A 21,189-nucleotide genomic window follows, 5' to 3' on the forward strand; every position below is an offset into this window, starting at 1 on the left:
ACAAGTAATGTTTACCAATTAAACACGATCAGTCTCCCCCTCAAAAAGGCCATAATCGGGAAATATATGTGATAAGTCAAACTGGACATTTCTGATATTGTTTTTCATTTAGTTCGACCTTGAAAATATGTATAAACAAGATAAGTACTACGTGGTCAAAGTATAAGTTAAATATATACTCATCATAACAGGAAGATGAAGGTTGTGATTATTAACGATTTCAACTTGACATCATCCGGAGGTTAAAAGTGGAAACATGATTTTCTCTACATCAACTTGGTTCGACTTTATTCATTGTATTAATCAATGCTTTGAATTTTGAGTGTAGTATACATTGACAAAACTACGGATGGGAGAGTCTGACAATTTGTACACGATTTTATTTTAATCTTAAGTAATAACAGTAATCACGCAATGCTATAAACACAACACGTTTCGATATCTTGAAAAAAGCAAGGGTTTCATACATGTACAATTTTCATTACTAAATCAAGTTTAGGATCTTGTTTATTATCAGTAATAAGTTTTAACTATTGGGGCTAGTTGGCAATTCTTTCGTCAGATTTTATGTGTCCTGCGTGTTTTTCTATCTTTACATATAGGTATTAAACTGGTTTTTTTTTTTGCATTAGTTTGAAGAGTGGGTCTTTTTCTTAATTAGATTAAACTTTTATGCATGTAAGGGACGAGTTGACATATCTTTATTTAGCAGCAGCAGATAAACTATTCTCCATCAGTTTAGTTTTTCAATGTAGTCCTCGATTCAATTGTATCGTACAGACAAGTATTTAACGTGACACAATATGATGCAGTTAGTACATTTCATTTTATCATGACATATTTGGTATTGAACAGTTTTTATGGTGGATAGTTAGGTCGACATAGCTTTATTAACTCGACATGTGACTAAATAAGTGGAATATGAACAAAAAACACTTAAAATGTACTGCAAGCATGTTTTTTTTTGTATATAATTATTCAGAAGGTAGATATTAGAAGAGGTGGTATTGTAAACTTAAATATTATTCTTAGAAAATAAGTTCCCAAGGGACAATATATTAAGTAAAAACTTTCCCTACAATAAGTACAATACGTGCCAATAAGACAACTCTCAATCCAAGTAACAATTTATAAAAAGAAGGGTTTGTTTTACTTAAAACTCTGAAAATGTTTGAAATAAGCATTCAACGTGTATATGCTCTGATAAATCTAGGAATCATATAATATTTTCAAAAAATGTCAATAAGGCTTCTTATTAAATCGTTGTTAAAGAAATCGGATGTTATGTAGAAAGTAAAATAACGAAAATACCGAACTCCAATCGAAAAGTGATTTATCAAATAGCAAAATCAGAAACTTAAACACAACAAACGAATGGAAAACAACTGTCATAATCATTATTGCTTTTACAGAAATGTTTTACTGTACAAAACAGTGGATAAAACCTCGTTTATAGGTAGCATAATATGTATGACAATAAGGTTCTACTTATGGCATATGGGTAATTATTTTTAGACAATGTTTGATTTTTTTTTAGTTATCAACATAATTTGAAAAATGCTCAAAGAAATATTTAAGTGACGTATTTTTTGAACATTTAACAACATTTTGAAATTTTGTGCATGCATCTTGAAAACGTTACGTATTTAAAATTGAGGAATCATATCTAAACATCATCATGATCTTTTTGTTTCATAATGTGTTAACACAATTCTTTGAAAAATGTAGAAATGTTGTTACAATATACTCAAATAACATATTGCTGTTATCCAGATTTATTGTTATAGTGCCGTCAGCGAACCTTACAAATTCAAGCTTAGGCTATTCCCGACACTTTATAGACATGATGCTAACAGATTTTGGAACAAGTAACCAGCAGTTTGATAAACTGTTAAGATTTGAAAATATCTCACATTTTTACAACATATAAATGCGTCTGAAGATAATCAATACAAACTAAATGAGATGTGTTGAGGACTGCAAACGAAACAACTATCCACCAAGGTCAAGCTGATTTTTTTTTGTGTGTAAGCAAATACAATGTAAAAGAGAGAGGGACATACTGATTTATATGGTGATATGCATGTCCAATGAGTATTATGATTTATATAGGAGGAGTCCCAGGTTATTTAGATAACATTTATCAAGTTTTAAACTTCAATTTGTATGGTCAATACTATAAGGTTCTGTGTAACCTTTCGTTATTCAAGCTTGGAATACTGTAAATTCAGAAATTACTGCGTACATTTATTTTATTGCAATTGTGTCATTTAACACTAAAATTCGATTTTAATTTCTACGATATTGAGAAAAATACTGTTTTCCTCATATACAAATTTTCAAAATGGGAGTTTAAAGTGTTGCAATTATAACTCGGTTGCATATATCTCAGTAATAAAAACATCGGAATAAAATTCTTAATTTACAGTTACCAAATCATGCTAAATGATTAGGATTGCTTATTATCATTAATTTGTCAAGTGAGCATAAAAATATTAGTATCAATCAATGTAAAATACACATTCGACTTGATCGACGTTAAAAATGAGTTAAAACTGAAGCGTGAAGTTTATTCCGAAATTTTGCATTGATTACCTTAACTGGATTGCAAAACTTTTTGGAATTTTGGTCCTTAATGCTCTTCAATTTTGTACTTTATTTAGCCTTTTAACTTTTTTGGATTCGAGCGTCACTGATGAGTCTTTTGTAGACGAAACGCGCGTCTGGCGTATATACAAAATTTAGTCCTGGTATCTATGATGAGTTTATTGATAAGGTTTCAATGTTTAATCAATATATTTGTTGTTTTATGATTCGTAGGCAGTTCTTTTCTTTAGTTCTTCTTCATTTGTTCAAGGTCGGACTAGGCGCATTTATCTCTGGTCATATTTTAAACAATCGGTACAGAATCAATAAAATTGGGCAGATAATTGTATTCAATCGGATTTGTTACTACTATTTTCACTTTTGTGAATCCATTTGGCTGTTTAATAAGCGTTTTTAAATAATCGTAACTTATATTACATAAAAGGGCAACATCTTTTGTCCAATATCAGATGAAAATATATCTAGTTAGTTTTATTCAAGATATTAAATGGCCTAGAATTGATGATTCTCTGCATAATATGATAACTAAAACTAAGGTTAAACTACATTTATAACAGCAATACACGTTTGACTGGTTTATACGACGTTATATGGTCTAACTACTGGTGCCTCTAATTTCGTCCTTAATATATATACTGTCTGCAATACAGGCATGATATATATGATCACAAAGGGAGATTGCATGGAGTTTAAGGGCATACGATACAGTAGAGATCCCTCGTTGATTTTTTCCTAAAATGTTGATAGTAGGTCACTTTTAATGTGTACTTTCCAAATATGAAAAGAAAAAAGTACCTTCATGACTTACTTTTTGAAATTATTTGGTTCGAAATTTGCATATTTGTAAGAAAATTCCCGAAAATTCATAAATAATGACTTTTAAAGAAAGTAACAATACTTTTGAACAAAAAGTCATAACTTTTTTGTAAAACGTTCCCTTGATCCATGGCATCAAGTTTAACAAGTTTAAGGTTAAACCAAATGATCGTTTCCCGGATTTAGATTGATAAATGCCAAATAAAGAAATTGACCATATTTTTGCGTCTTTTCGGAAGTGCAGAAAAAAATTGATCGTTGATCGTTTAATCGCACCAACGTCATGAAATCATTCCCGCCGTACCCGACTATGCTGTCAAGTATATGAAGGTGTTTTCCAAAGTATTGATACTTATCATACAAATTCATAAGATGGTTATTCGTAAAATCGCTAAACATTTGTGCTAAACATGAGGCTAAACATTTACGAAACGTAATTTGGACAGGAACCTTTTCTTAATAAAAAAAAAAGGATATACAAATGGATCCCAGCAGATCACTTTATCAGATTACGGCAAAACAGAAAAAAATCTTATAGAAGTAAACAGGTGCTGCTCCGTCCGACATTAGCTTTAAATTGCTTCATGTACCGAAAGATGATAGCCAACATTATTGCAAAGGCCCTAACATGGCAAAATGTGAACCAACTATAAATTAAGTGAGGTGATACCATTAATTAACAACCGTATAACCGCCAACAATGACAAAACCTGTCAGTTTTAAAAGGCCCCGACGTACTTGGATGTTTTTTCTTTTTACATTCAAAAGATATTCATCTTTCAAATTTAGAATATAAGGAGAACTGTTTGTCCTATAGTTTGAGTTGTTTTGTGCAATTTCATGTCCTAATTGCCTCAGTCGACTGAAAATGAAGTTGTAGTATAACATTTCAAAGAAAGTACAACAGCTAGTATTAGAGAATAATATTCAAGGATGTCTTTATCAATAGATAAGTTGCATTACCTTTCATACGGCGTAACTGTATGAATATTTGCGTACTTGTTTGTCTAAAAGTAGAGCTATATTGAAAACACTTTATTTGTTCTTCTGTCCGATCGTCTAACTATAATTGTGTTACTTTTCTCAGAAACAACGCTACTGCATGACTTCATATTTGTTCATCAGCTTGACAGCGACGAGTTTGAACGTGTGTACACTTTCTTATCTGTATGTCTGTCTGCAATTAGTGTACATTTGTCGATAGTTCAAATTATATCTAGCAATACCATTAAGTTCAAAAGGGAGATGCTTATACAAATAAGAAGACGTGGTATGATTACCAATGAGGCAAATCTAAACCAGTGACCAAATGACAAAGACGTAAACGACTATAGGACATCGGACAGCCTTCAACAATGATTAAGACCCATACCGCATAGTCAGCTATGAAAAGACCCTACATGACAAATGCAAAACAACTCAAACGGGAAACTTACGGCCTGAGTTAAGTACAAAACAATGAACGAAATTCAAATATGATATACAATAACAAACGACACCATTGCATTGCAAGCCCTTTTAACAGCATGTGAACGGACGTTTTCTTGTTTTGGTCTATAAATCCAGATTGATATACACAAAAAATAAACTAAATAAACAAACTAACGTGTGACAATTCTGCATCTATTTGCAACAGTTTGCTTAAATTCAAAACAAAAACGACACCAATGTATTTTTTTTAATCTTTTTAACGGACTTTTATTGACACCTTTTGTACATACACATATACACATATAATATCATATATTTTTTTTAAAATCAATTAAACTCTGCAATTTTTTTTTTATGAACCAAGGCAAGTCCAGAACAGGATGAGAGACTTCTTTATTTACAATTTTTATTTACGAATATGCGTGTTGTACGATCTTGTCCATCCATGAGGGTCTCGCATATGCAGTCGGTTTTGTTATTTTATTGATTGTCTGTTAAATTCGGCCGTACAATAACAATTGACCATTCAATTTGCAGTCTGCACAATGCTATACAAGAAGACAAAAATAAAGACACAAACTATTTTGATTCTGATTATCTTTCAATTCAAGATTGTATTATTGACTTCATTATCAATGAGTGAAAATAAATGTTCTCGTCATGAAAAATATTGCACAGCTGTACCCCACGCCGTAGTAATTACTTGTTTGTATGAATTTCAAATCTTCCAACACTAGACCCGATTCAGCCACCCTTCGCGCCATATATTTTGTTAAAATTTTCTAATTAATCACGGGTTCATATGTTTTCTTTTTTCTTTTTGTGTCATTAAAATAACATGTTGATATCATAAATGTTCAATTAAATATTTGAAGCTGGACGTTAAGCAGCTTTTAATAGATATAGGAAGATGTGGTATGAGTGACAATGAGACAACTCTCAATCCAGGTAACAATTTATAAAAGTAAACCATTATAGGTCAAGGTACGGCCTTCAACACGGATCCTTGGCTCACACCAAACAGCAAGCTATAAACGGCCCTAACATTACTAGTGTACAACCATTCCAACGGGAAAACCAACGATCCAAAATATAAAACATATACTCATAATTAGCTACTGCAGCTTTTGTCATGTTTGTGCTGATGTTAAAAATAGCAGGTCCTTTTGTTTTATAATGTGTCTTATTTGTTAAAATGTTATTCAACATTTTACAGTTTAAGCAACGAATAGTTTGATAGCTCCGAAATCCTTGCAATTTTTCTTACAGTTTCGGCAGTTATTCAGTGTTTTTGCCAGAATAAAAAGCTCAAAAATTCTTCTTCCGTCTTTCCATGTTATACTGTCAGAACTCTCTTCTGTGTCTTTTACCTTTTCTTCAATTCGTCATGCAAAGTTGTATTAGATTTATGTTTGTTCATAGCCAGTATTTCCTTTGATCTCACTGCTCTATGGCATATTTTGCAGTCTTTTAGAAACGACATAGCCGCTTTTTTAGCAGGTACTTTTTGGAGATTCGCAAAACCTGATTATGACGTCAGTGAATATTCCGCGAAAATATGACATAATTTAAAGCGACGTCGCGAAATGTTAACGTTCTTATTACAAACATCGCGAAATTACAACGATCTGGTTACCAACGTCGCGAAAACAACACCAACAGGTTTTAAAACATTATTATCTGCCCCTGATACTGTATCGTGTTCCTTTAACATAGGAGAAGAAGAAATTGATAGTAATTTTTGGCCAAAGACTTTAAACCTACTTTGCATTAAATTCTGGAAGTTTTCTTGTTGCCGTAAATAGTATAATCCTCAGAAAATTCTCAATAATTTTTTGGAATGATTACAGGTTTTAAATCAAATTTTCATGGATCAACTTGTTAGCTCCCATCCTGACGAGCCATGAGAGCTGTCGGTATCCTGTTGCACCTACCGTGAAAGGATTATTATGCTAGTAACCGGTGTTTAAGTTAAAAAAAATCCACAATACTATATTAATTTTGTGCGTCAATTTGTTTAGACAAAACAAAACTGCAAAAACTTCGAATACAAAAGAGTATCTTTTTTTAAATGTCATTATTTTAATTATGTCACCCAAACGACGTCACCCGATAGGCAATGTCGTGTGACATATTGCTTTTTCTCTGTTTCTTTTACCCTATTCTTATTATTATTTTTCTTCAACCTACGTTTGTCCGGCAGTTTTCTCAGAGTCAATGGAACCAATCTTAATGATACTTTACTGTAACAAAGACCACTGACTTTAGAGTTCCAGTCCACCTTTTGAACTATAAAATAGGTGCCTTTACCATGGAAACAGCAAAAATGTGGAAAAAATCAAAATAGCAAATCCATTCAATCTTTCATTAAAAGACCCAACCTGATGAAACTTTATGGGAATGTTGCCTGGCATGCCAAGATGTGTTGACCATATTTATCAATTACAAAATGGCTGCCATTACCATGGAAACTTGATATACATTTACCATTAGACCCTATGGTAAATTCTAAAAAAGTTGCATTTACTCAATTATAATGGTAGGTGAAATCAATTGAAACTTTTATGGCATATTCTCTAACATGAACCAATGTTGCATCTGTGATTAAAAAAATTGGAATTGTCTCTGTACCATGGAAATCAGCAAAAATGTAAAAATGCTCAAAAATTGATGAAACTTAATGTGATTGTTGTCTGTCAAGTGTGCATGAGACTTTTGAAGTTTGAAATTCCAAAATGACCAACGTTGCCATGGAAACTACAAAAATGTCAAATACATGTATTGTCAAAATTCTCCGAACTTAATGAATCTTACTGTTAATTTTAACTGACATGTATAGATGAGACTTTCGACTTTGGAATTTTCAAAATGATTGCCGTTGCCATGGAAACAGCAGAAATGTGAAACTTTTAACAAAGCTCTAAATGACTGAAAATTTACAAAAAGATATATATAAATAAGAAGATGTGGTATGAGACAACTCTCCATCATCACAATGAATAATTAGTTATCAAAGGAACCAGAATTATATATTATTAAATGTGTATTAAATTAAATGTATAAAATTATTATTATAAAATTATAAACAATTATAGTTCAAAGCACGGCAAGAATGTCATATTTGAATTGATCTTTGTTTATATTATTTGTCTCGTTTTGTCAAAAACAAAGATAATCAAAAGACATCTAGAGGGCAGTATACAGACTCGAACAATAGAAACAATTAAAACATACAGCCAATTGTTGAGAAGTATTATTTTTTTCAACAACTTTCTGTGTTTCAGGTTCAACCTAGTTGTGATTTCACTGCGACAACTCTATAAAACGGACGTCAATTAAAGAATCCAAAAATCTAGTACAATAATAACAATCGGCCAATTATAATCGCCTAATCTACACAATAACCACTTCGGTAATAAATAACATGAGCAGTGGCAAATCTGACAAAATAACCACTTGTCCGAATGGGTAATGTAATATATAACACTCTCCAATCTCCATAATTACCACTTGGGTAATATAATAGATAATACTCTGTCATTCTAAAAATTAACCCCTCTGGGAAAAAAATCAGATAACCCTCGGGAAATATACAAAAAAAATATTACTTAGGTAATACATTAGATAACATTCAACCAATCTTCACAAAAAAAAAACCACCACTCAAGCAATATAAGATAACTATTTGCAAATCTATGGAACGACTACTCATGTTGTATATTTTATAAAACTCGACCAATAACTCGGACATATGGGTGATGACACTCGGCCAATGTACAAGAGACTACTCCGGTAATTTATAAGTATATTTTCATATATTCTGTCACATTACATTAAGTTCGACCTTGAACACAAGGTTTTAAATATAAGCAGCATAAGTACTGCGTGATAACATTATAAGTTGAATGTTGACTCATCATAACAGGAAGACATAGGTTGTAAATATAGATATTTACACTTGAAATCATCCGTAGGTTTCAAGTAGACACGCTATATTCTACACATTAGCTAATTTTAACCTTATATATTGTACGTTTTAATACCTTTTATTATGAGTGTAGTAAATATTTAGTATATTATGGGGTAATATGAAAATAAAAAGTTATCACCAGATGCAACATCTATAAACACAACTTGTTTCGAGAACTTATCAAACAAGAGGGTTGAATCCCTTAATTTCATTTCATTAATAAAGTTCATCCAACAGCAAGCTATAAAGGGCCTCAAAAATTACTAATGTGAAACCATTCAAACGGCAAAGCCAACTGTCTAATATGAATAAAAACGAGAAACGAGAAACGAGAAACACGTATAAACTACATGAACAGACCACAACTACTGTACATCAGATTCCTGACTTAGGACAGGTGCAAACATTTGCAGCGGGATTAAACGTTTTAACGGTACAAAAATACCTCGACCAAAAACTTTAACTTGAAGCGGGACAGACGACCGAACGAACGGAAGAACGGGCGCATAGACCAGAAAACATAAAGCCCCTCTAATATCGTACGTGGAGTATAATAATAGTATTGTAATTTTTGCTGGATTTCACTGGAAACACAATTATGATTTGGTGGTGGTGGTGGGGGGGGGGGGGGGGGTGATGATGATGAAAAAAAAATGTTTTTGTCTCTTGTTTCTAATTATCATGATCATGTAATGATAGCAATCTGAAATATCACATCAGGAAAATAAAAAGATTTTGAATTACAGACGAATACAAGTAATGATTATCAATTAAACACGTTCAGTCTCCCCCCCCCCCCCAAAAAAAAAGACCACAATCGGGAAATATATGTGATAAGTCAGACTGTACATTTCTGATATTGTTTTTCATTTAGTTCGACCTTGAAAATATGTATAAACAAGATAAGTACTACGTGGTAAAGTATAAATTGAATATAGACTCATCATAACAGGAAGATGAAGGGTGTGATTATTAAAGATTTCAACTTGACATCATCCGGAGGTTACAAGCGGAAACATAATTTTCTCTACATCAGCTTGGTTCGACTTTATTCATTGTTTTATTCAATGTTTTCAATTTGAGTTTAGTATACATTGACTAAAGTACGGATGGTGGAGGCTGAGAATTTGTACGCGTTTTTATTTTAATCTTAAGTAATAAGAGTAATCACACAATGCGATAAACACAACACGTTTCGTTGTGTCGTTTGTTTTCTCTTATATTTTAGTGTGAATTAACATTACTATAAGACGTTTCACTGTACTTTTCTAACCCAAATTCATGTATTTGGTTTTGATGTTATATTTGTTATTCTCATGGGATTTTGTCTTATGCTTAGTCCGTTTCTGTGTGTGTTACATTTTAATGTTGTGTCGTTGTTCTGCTCTTATATTTAATGCGTTTCCCTCAGTTTTGGTTTGTTACACCGATTTTTTTTTTTTTTACCATAGATTTAAGAGTTTTTAACAACGGTATACTACTGTTGCCTTTATTTATTCGATATCTTGTAAAAAGCAAGGGTTGCATGCATGTACAATTTTTATTAGTAAATCAAGTTTTGGATCTTCTTTATTATGAGTAATAAGTTTTAACTATGGGGCTAGTTGGCATTTCTTTCGTCAGATTTGACGTGTCCTGCGTGTTTTTATATCTTTACATATAGGTATTAAACTGGTTTTTTTTTTGGCATTAGTTTGACGAGTGGGTCGTTTTCTTAATAAGATTTACCTTTTATGCATGTGAGGGACGAGTTGACATATCTTTATTTAGCAGCACCAGATAAACTATTCTCCATCAGTTCAGTTGGGCGATTTTTCAATGTAGCCAGTTGTCTTCGATTTAATGTTATCCATGAGTGCAAATAAGACAACTCTCAATCCAAGTAACAATTTATAAAAAGAAGGGTTTGTTTTACTTAAGACTCTGAAAGTGTTTGAAATAAGCATTCAATGTGTGTATGCTCTGATAAATCTAGGAATCATATAATATTTTCAAAAAAGGTGAATAAGGCTACTTATTAAATCGTTGTTAAAAAAATCGGATGTTATGTAGAAAGTAAAATAACGAAAATACCAGACTCCAACGCAAATTCACCAATCGAAAAGTGATTTATCAAATAGCAATATCAGAAACTCGAAACACAACTTCCGAATGAAAAACAACTGTCATAATCCTTATTGTTTTTACAGGTGCACTAAGAACAAAGTTTTTGCACTAAGGACATTAAAACGATGTTATGAGACCACAAACATGGATATGAGAAGATTTAAGTGTATAACTCATAAATATAAAATTGGGTATCAATATATCATAATTTTGAAGTTGACTTACTTTTTTTTATCAGCGCGTGCCATGTGGCAGGCACGTGACCCAAGACTTATTGCAAATTCCCAAGCATCAATGTTCAATCAGCCTTTTCCAATAAACAATTGTCCTTTGATCGTTACTAATTGATAAGTTAATGATAGTTGTAGAATAAACTTAATGGTTTAGCGTAGTTTATTTTCAACTTGATGAAGGAATAATTTAAAAAAAATAATTTAGTGTTTATCAGAGTTTTTATTTTGTTTTAAGGGAAATTGTAAGATTACTTTTTTCTAAAGAAGCAAATTTTGATTTATTATAATTTGAGGAAAAAAATACTTCCGATATTTCATTTCCTTCTTAACAATACAGGAGTTTATATTTGTACATGCTTTTATAAGACATTGAAAGACATCAAGATGGAAAAATGTGGCATCCATGGGGATCTTAAAATTCCAAAAGTACCATTTCTGTTATAAAGTCTTACCTGTCTGAAAGTTAAAAACCCATTGCACCAGTAGAGATTCACAAATAATATTTTTTTCAATATCGGATTAATTAATTGACTGTACAATCGCTTGCAAATTTACTGTACTATCACTTGGGCCTTTCAGGTACAATCGCTTGTCTAATTTATCAAAGCTCATTTTCAATAAAAAAAAATAAGGAGATGTGATATGATTTGCAATAATACAACTATCCATTAAAAAATTTGATGTACACATGTAAGCTATATTAGGCGACCATACCTTATAATCGATTATATATATATAAAAGCTCCCAACATGAACAAATTTGGAACAATTAAATTCGAAAACTAACGGCCTAATTTAGAAAAAAACAACAATTTAATTTTGTCCTGATATCTATAATGAGTTTATTTACAAACACAAACCATTATGACAGACATAAATCAACGACAACCACTGAACTACAAGCCACTGACCTGGGAGAGGCATATACAGAAGGTGACGTGATAAACATGCATGTGTGTGTATGCTCAACCTCCTAAACTGAAGTGGTTGTAATCAGTTTTAGGCAACCATACGGCCTTCAATAACGAGAAAAACCCATCCATATAGTCGACCGATCATTAAAAGGCCTCGACATGAAAATTTTTTTTTTTTAATTTTAACTAGAGTGAATGTATATCAGCTTACAGAACTTGAAAACCAAAAAAAATCAGTTATGAATAAAAATATGGATAAACAGTTTTTTTGTTTTTTTTAAGCTATCTTATGATCATAAACAAGCTGCTGTCCTAGCTTTTTAGAAATCCAGGATAGTTAAGAAAGTTATTACAGTTTCAAAAACTTTAACCACAGAGTGAATATTTGTGGTTTGTGGATCACTATGTCTCGCTTTTGCAACACAAGTGTGGAGGCTCAACAAAAATGTAATAAACTATTATGCGAAACGTGTATATCTTCTATGTCAGTATGTGTTGGTAAACAAACATTTTTTACTATTTTAAAATATTTTTATAAAACATTACTACAGAACTTAAAAAGTGAACTTACGGAACAAGCAAACGAAACTAAAAGAAACAAAAATAAGAAGAAAATACACTCTTACATAGAAGTAAAAACTATAACAGACAGAAAAGCAAAATAGATACGGCAGTAATAACTATACCATAATAATCCAAGAACAACATGAAATAACATAATATATACATTTTTAATAAGTATACTAGTGTATTCAAAACGGGTCAAGGTTGAACGAACATGCATTTCTATAGATTACAATCAACTGAGTGTGGTGGTGTCGATCAAATATTAAATAACTTTCTAATTACTTAAGATATGATAATAAAATTTGAATTATTTATTTTTAAAACGTTGACTTATATATGCAATGTCCTTTGTGTCAATTGTATCATTCAATTAGGTCCTTAGTGCAATTTTTTGTTCTTAGTGCACTAAGGGGGTATTTTGCGGTATTTCTAAGGACCCCCCAAAAAAATAGAATTAAAGGACAAAACGTTATTATGTGGATTTTTTTTTCTGAAAATGTTTCTTTTGGCAAATACTTTTACAGATTAGAGGAAGAAGACAACGAACAAACAAATAAATACATATTTTATTTTAAATAAGTTTTTTATTCAAATAGAGGAAAGGATATGCACATTTACAAAAAGGTGTACTAAGACATATACTCGATGCTGAACTTAAAATTAGGTTATATTGTTTTAATTTATATGAGGATCTGGAGGGGGTCCTTCATTTATGTATTCTTTAATGTTTAGGCCGTTTTTTCTTCTTTTATTATTTATACTTTTTGTCTATTATTATCAATTTCTTTATATTTAAGCACCTTATTATTCTCTATTAATTTTTTGTTCCATTTTCTCTATTATTCATATTTATAGCCGATCATTCTCTATTCTGTAAAACCCCATCGACAACCATTTCTTTGCAATGGTATGTTATTCATAGTTTTAACACTCTCACTTCTGAAGTTCACGGCCTAAGAGCAGTTTCAGAAGCTTAGTTCAAACGGAGACACGGCTCCCTGATGCGGCCTAAAGAGGATAACGAAAATAACTATATAAATGATCTTCCATATAAAATATTTGTATTTTGTGTTGATCGTTCCTGATGAAGTAAAATCTAGAAACGTAATTTGGACGTATGAAATTTATAAGATGTTGTCACTCTTTTGTTAGTGATACGTTTGAAATTTGCATTTCTGTTTTACAAATAATAAGTAGAAAAATAAATAAATTAACACCAGAAAATAAAAAAATAAATAAAATCAGAAACAGTTATTGGCGAATAATTTATTTTCCCAACAAAACTAGCTAACAAAACTGTATGTATATTTTATTAATTCTCTCATCCCTTAAAAAAAGACCAACAGAAATAAAAAAATCAACGAATGATTTTTTGTTTAATAATTAAAAATAATATACGTTTTTTATTCTAGCATTTATAATACAACTTATCATCCACATGAAGGGCGTAACCCCTAATATCATTCTGACACACAAAACGGATCCTTACCCAATCTGAAAGTTTCGAACGTTACTTTTTATGATTGGTCTAAATTTGTCCAAAACAGTCTTAACAGACTGAATTTAACGCTAGAGCCTTCCATCTTGATTAACTTGACATGACTTAACGGACTAAACACAACATATCTGAATAGTGTCTTAAAGTCTGAAAAGTCTTAACGTTTTTCTCTAGCGGTAAATTAAGTCGATCAAGACTTGATGAGACCAAAATTACCGTTTTAGACTTTAATCTGGCTACTAGTGAGTTATAAGTCAAAGTACGGCAAGAACGTCATATTAGAATTGATCTTTGTTTATATTATCTGTGTCGTTTTGTCAAAGACAAAGATATTCGAAAGACCTCTAGAGGGCAGTATACAGACTCGAATAATAGAAACAATTAAAACGTACAGCCAATTGTTGAGAAATATTGTTTTTGTTTTTCAACAAATTTCTGAGTTTTAGATTCAACCAACCATTTAATAAAGTTGTGATTTCACTGCGACAACTCCATAAAACGGACGTCGATGAAAGAAGCCAGAAATTGGACGTCGATTTGCAATGATTTTTTATTGTGATGTCATATTTGGACATCGATTTAATGAACGGACGTTGATTACATACCGGACGTCGATCTAAGTCTTATATCTATGTACGGTAACACGTTGTCATTTGTAAAACATACACGTAGGTTATATATTAGACAACACCCAAAATGCCAAAAAATAATCCAGTCATGCAATATGTAAGATAACATTTGGCTACTCGGTAAATATATAAGTCAAACTTGTCAAATCTACAAAAATTACAATCGGCCAATCTACACAAAAACTATTTTGGTAATAAATAAGATGAGCAGTGGGCAATCTGACAAAATAACCACTTGTCCGAATGGGTTCTGTAATATATAACACTTTACCAATCTCCATAATTACCACTTGGGTAATATAATAGACAATACTCTGTCATTCTACAAATTAACCCCTCATGGAAAAAAATCAGATAACCCTCGGCAAATATACAAAAAAATATTCCTGAGGTAATACATTAGATATCATACAACCAATCTTCACAAAACAAACACCACTCGAGCAATATATAAGATAACTATTTGCAAATCTATGGAATGACTACTCATGTTGTATATTTTATAAAACTGGAACAATAACTCGGACATATATATGATGACACTCACCCAATCTATAAATGACTACTCGGGTAATTTATAAGTATATTTTCATATATTCTGTCATATTACATTAATTTCGACCTTGAACACATTATTATTGATTATAAGTTGAATGTTGACTCATCATAACAGGAAGACATAGATTGTAAATATAGATATTTACACTTGACATCATCCGTAGGTTTTAAGTAGACACGTTATATTCTATACATTACCTAATTTTAACCTTATATATTGTACTTTTTAATACATTTTATTATGAGTGTAGTAAATATTTAGTATATTATGGGGTAATATGAAAATAAAAGGCATCACTAGATGCAACATCTATGAACACAACTTGTTTAGAGAACTTATCAAACAAGAGGGTTGAATCCATTAATTTCATTTGTTCAAAGAAGTTCATCGAACAGCCAGCTATAAAGAGCCCCAAAAATTACTAATGTAAAACCATTCAAACGGCAAAGCCAACGGTCTAATATATATAAAACGAGAAACGAGAAAGACGTAGGAAATACATGAACAGACCACAACTACTGTACATCAGATTCCTGACTTAGGACCGGTGCAAACATTTGCAGCGGGATTAAACGTTTAAACGGTGCCAAACCTTCTCCCTTTTCTGAAACAATAATATATAATCACAACATAGAAAAGACACACTATAAAATATCAATTGACTTTTCGACGGAATAAATCCTTTGTTGTCCTTCCTCTGTTGTTTTCAAAAATCATTGGTCTAGTACAAGTTGTCTGATGTCATTGAGACAGACAACATAAGTAATCGATGGATTTTATTATATGTTGTCTGCTGACACTGAGATAGACAACATATTCAATCGATGGATGTTATTATATGTTGTTTGTTGACATTGAGACAGACAACATATTTAATTGATATGTTATATTGTATGTTGTCTGACGTCAGTGAGACAGACATCATAATCCATCGGTGAAATATGTTGCATGTTGTCTGACGTCATTGAGACAGACAACATAAATAATCGGTGAATTATGTTGTATGGTGTGTGACGTCATTGAGACAAACATGATAATCAAACAGTGTATTTTATTGTATGTTGTCCGGTGTCAATAGGAGGGACAACATAATCAACAGGGGAAATTATCTGGTGTCATTGAGACACACATGATAACCAATCAGTGTATTTTATTGTATGTTGTCTGGTGTCAATGGGAGGAACAACATAATCAATGGGTGGTTATTATCTGGTGTCATTGGGACATACATGATAATCAATCGTTTGATTATATTGCATGTTGCCTTGTGTCATTGAGACAGACATGCTAATCAATCGTTTGATAACATTGTATGTTGCTTGTGTCATTGAGACACATATGATAATAATTGTCTGGCAAAACAGTCGCTGAACGTCAGAGTAATCTTGGACTAGTCTAATAAGTGATTATTAGGAACTTTTTCTATCAAATGATGTAATATAGCTCTAAACTTAAAAACCTTTACATCAATGTACTTTTCGCCATTTATCTAAGAACATAACATAATAAAGACATGTTTCCTTAATCACAGAGCAAATTATTCTGACTCTTGGTTAGCAAGTTGTATCCTAGGTTCGATGGTCTAGGTTTAGAATTTAGTATCTCATTTTGAAAAAAAAATGATTCACAGCCAGCTTGCATTGGTTTATCTTAAAATGTTACCGAACAACCATATTTGAGTCTCATTTTAATTGGTCAGTTAGTTGATAAACACATTCTAACAAATATACAAGGTCCATGATAAAAGGGAAATCCCATTAAAAGCTTTAAAATGAATTGAAATGACTCATCTACCTTTTTACAAAATATGTTCACTGTTTATCAAATATAACATACATAGCTAACTAGTATTTCAACACTGTTTGCCAAATGCTATCACGAAGTTAAGTGTACAAGAAGAATTTATTCCTTTTATTAAAAATTAACGTTATAAGAATGCAAGACTATGTACCTCTTTGCGTTGAAGCACAGTTACTTTTCAAAGGCTACATAATAGAAGAAAACATATAATAGTATATCTTTTCTAGCAACATATAGAAAAAAAACCAATCTTACTTACCTTCTTTAGCTATCACATCTACATGACGCTAGTTGAAAATAATGTCACCGCCTTTTAAACGTAATACCTCAAATTGAATAGAAGAGCAGGAAGCAAACAGTTATTCAAAACGAGGCAATGATAAACTGCTCTTCCATCAAATGTACGTAAATGTACTACACAAGTCATGTAAGTGTAATACAAAATCGTCACTGTAAATATCATAATAAAAATTGACTAAAAATGATAAAATGAATATTGAAATCCAAAAAAGATTTGCAAACATATTCTTGTTCAAACAAAGGAAAATAAAAAATAATAATTCTATAAATGACGTGCGTCCAATGCCTTTTTCTAGATGTCATCATAAACACTCAAACGAAAAGATGGACTAATCAATCTTCCTTTAATAACTAAGGAGTCAAAACACCCGTTACAGGACACACAATACTATTGATAAAACATTTGGATAACACACCAGTGAACGATACGTAAAACAAGGGATGTACGCGCAAGGACAACGTATTGTCAGAAGCATAAAAGTATTTATATAATGGATGGTCTAGTTCACGCATCGTTATTGATATAATGGAATTTGATGCGACTGTCATACAAGTGAGAGATTTAGCTAGCTATAAAACCAGGTTCAAATCACAATTTTCTACATAAGAAAATGCCTGTACCAAGTTAGGAATATGACAGTTGTTATACATTCGTTTGATATTTTTGAGCTTTTGATTTTGCCATTTGATTAGGGACTTTCCTTTTTGAATTTTCCTCGGAGTTCAGTATTTTCTGATATAACTTCTTTCTAGTAAATGTCTGATCTAGGAAATACAACCTTAATGTATGCGTTTCAGTGATTGATGTATATTTTTTTTTATGTCCAGTGGCAAATATTAAGGATGAGGACTTGATTGTTCAAGACAAGCTGTAAACTAAATAAAAACATTATTCATTTTGGTATCAAATTAGTATATTGTATAACACTTGCAGGACGACGAAAAGGACTATTTCGAATATAAAGTAAAGATATGTATCTATCTATTTCAAAATACATGAAGTAATTAGAAAATGAAGAAACGTAAACAACAAAAGAAAATGGGAGCTTGTTATACAAATTTATATTTTAAATCTTAACATATTATAAGAATATATAAGCTTGAACTCTCCGACGGATCCACACATGTTGAGGGGGGTCAAAACCGTTTTCTTCCAAGTGAGTCTAATAAAATTGTCGAAAAAAAAGAAATTTACCTGGTAGATGTTAGCGTCCTAAAATATAGCTTTGATTAATCGATCAATACTAGATTAAGCATTATGTTTTTTTAAGTGAGCCCTATGATCTAATAATTCCCTAAAGAGTATGCAGTTCATAATATAACGATAAGAAGTACGCATTTTTCACAATCTAAATAATAATCTAATCAGATAAAAACACTTCTGTATAATATCAATTACAGTTGTTAAAATTATTACAAACAGATGTCTAAATATGCATGTTATGTTGATTTAAAGGGGAATTAGTTAATGTTTTGTCGTTATGAAATTGTTCGTTATACAAATATTCGTCGTTGAGAATACGTGATTGCATTAGGTAATCCGCTACAGTTTCGACAGGAGTTTCGGCTACTAATCTGACGAAATTCTTTGTCAGCTTCCTCTGATTACGTGCGTCCATGTAGACAGTTTGTGTTGAAGTGAATGTTTTTTTTTAAATTTCTCATAATATAGTTATAAACAATTATATACGTGATTGGTTGCAATTTATGCATTGGGCCTGGGTCTATTCTTCTTATAAGTCGAAATAAATTGCAAAAACCTACATTCGTGATTGATGATTGGTGGGAGAGGTTTTCTCTTTCGATTCTTAGGTTACTATTAGTTGGGGATTCCCCTATGTACAGGAAGCGGAAGTTGGTGTGAGCGAAAGTAAGGTACTTTCTATTTTGGGTAACGTGGCCGCTATCTTGTAATCTTAGAACCTTAGGTTTTGAAATATCTATGTTTTATCATGGGATATTCTGTATGATAATTGACTTTAATGTTCACTTTTTTTTGGTCTTTGTTTTATGTTCTACACATTCCTTGACATCCGTTTCATATGTATGGTTTATATCGATCTTCTTCATATGAAAATTAATGGCGGCCGTTCATCTATAACGGATGATTGTATATCTATCAGATATGGCATTAATATACGTTGGTCTTATTGATGTGGTTCTCGCTGGCAATATATGTTTACATTCTTAAACATTATACGGATGTCTAGGGTTGATGTCAAACAAACGAAAACCAATCAATTTTGATAGTTCTCCAAAGGGTTCGTTCAAATAAAGGTTTACTTTTATAAATGGTTACTTGGATGGATTCTATTGTGAGAATACTAATTTGTATATGACGAGAGGGTGACATAAAAAAAAGTGGCCACCGCTCAGCCATGTGATAGGGTAAATTAACACCCTCGTATTAGCCAATCAAAATATGGCATTTTAACGTGAAGTATAGTACATGGCATATTACAAATATCACCATTCTATTATCATTATTGAAAGAACGCTAATAATCCCAATTTTCGTTTAAACTTTTAATTTGACCTATTGAAAGATACTATCACTTATTACATTGTGAATACTGCATATTAATTTGATTAATCTAAGAACATGAAGAATGACTGAGCATTATATATTACTGTTTTTTTTTAATGTGACTATTACACTTGATAAATTGTCTGAATCACTATCAATTTTTTTAGCTTATCTTCATGAGGATACGACTGAACGTGTCTTTGTATACAAGAAAATAACAATGGTAGCCTATATAAAAGTTGCTTCATTATAATAATGTTCATTCTGTTTGATTTTTTAATCAATACAAGGCAGTTAAGTTCATGTATTTTCAATCATTATGAATATTGTTTTAGATAATTGTGCTGTACATCAAACAGGCCGTTATTTTTTTGTTTCAATTATTCTACACTTTTCCTTTCGGACCTTTTCGAGTTTATGATCTGGTATGGCTTTTGCTCATTTTCGAAGGCCGTACCTTGACCTATAGTAGTAAGTTCAATGACATTTGGTCTGGTGGAGAGATGTTCAATTAATAAAAATACCACATCTCCTCATGTTTATACATAAGTAATATATGCTATAAACAGAAGGAAGCAAATCTAATTACAAGAACATGCATTTATTAAGTTTATTCTTAGTTTTATTTTACGTCACTTTGAACAAACAAATGTTGAAACTTAATACAACCTTTATTACAATGTATTTTAGATTTGTTGGTATAAATTAAGTTTCTTCGCACAGGGAAAGAGTTTGTAAGGAGCGTTTAATGAACAGACTGCCTTTATTCTGAAAGTTGTCGTAAATTGTTTAGGATAATATTATATTGGTTGTAATGAATTACATTGATTTCCCGGTAAATAAAAACCGATAATTTCACATGTGAAATAAACGTGGTTATTTCACATTATACAACAAGACGCTTGATCAAGACGTTTTCAATAACCTCGCACCAAAACAAAATATGAATGCGTACAAAAAGATATAGTTCCTTACAGGTTTACTTTAATTTCCTGAAAACGCTATTTGCCAATGTCATAAAGATAATAATTTATCAAAAAAATCAAATATTGAAAAAGATTTAACATATGACAGACCAACACTGTTCAATAATTCATGCGCTACGCGCATTTGTGAATTATTGTGTAGTTTAGTCACTCGATCAATATTTTTCTATATTTGAATTCTTCGATAAGTTATTCTATAATGATTATTCTCAGGTTGCAAATGTTGGTCACACCACAGAGTCAACGA

At 31.4% G+C, this 21,189-nt stretch overlaps 1 protein-coding gene and 1 long non-coding RNA gene across 2 annotated transcripts in view; one reads left to right on the top strand and one right to left on the bottom strand.

Moving 5' to 3' along the window:
• LOC139493887 (uncharacterized) overlaps positions 1-17,493 on the bottom strand; it is a 452,812-nt gene extending 435,319 nt beyond the window's left edge. The window contains exon 1 of the mRNA XM_071282052.1: positions 17,390-17,493. The gene's annotated coding sequence lies outside the window, so the exon portion shown is untranslated. The remainder of the gene's footprint in view (positions 1-17,389) is intronic.
• The window catches only part of LOC139493899 (uncharacterized), a 426,642-nt gene that overhangs the window by 142,861 nt on the left and 262,592 nt on the right, over positions 1-21,189 (top strand). The gene's annotated exons all lie outside the window — the stretch shown is intronic.

The sequence above is a fragment of the Mytilus edulis genome, chromosome 11 (assembly GCF_963676685.1).
Source record: "Mytilus edulis chromosome 11, xbMytEdul2.2, whole genome shotgun sequence".
In the NCBI taxonomy this organism is placed as follows: domain Eukaryota; kingdom Metazoa; phylum Mollusca; class Bivalvia; order Mytilida; family Mytilidae; genus Mytilus; species Mytilus edulis.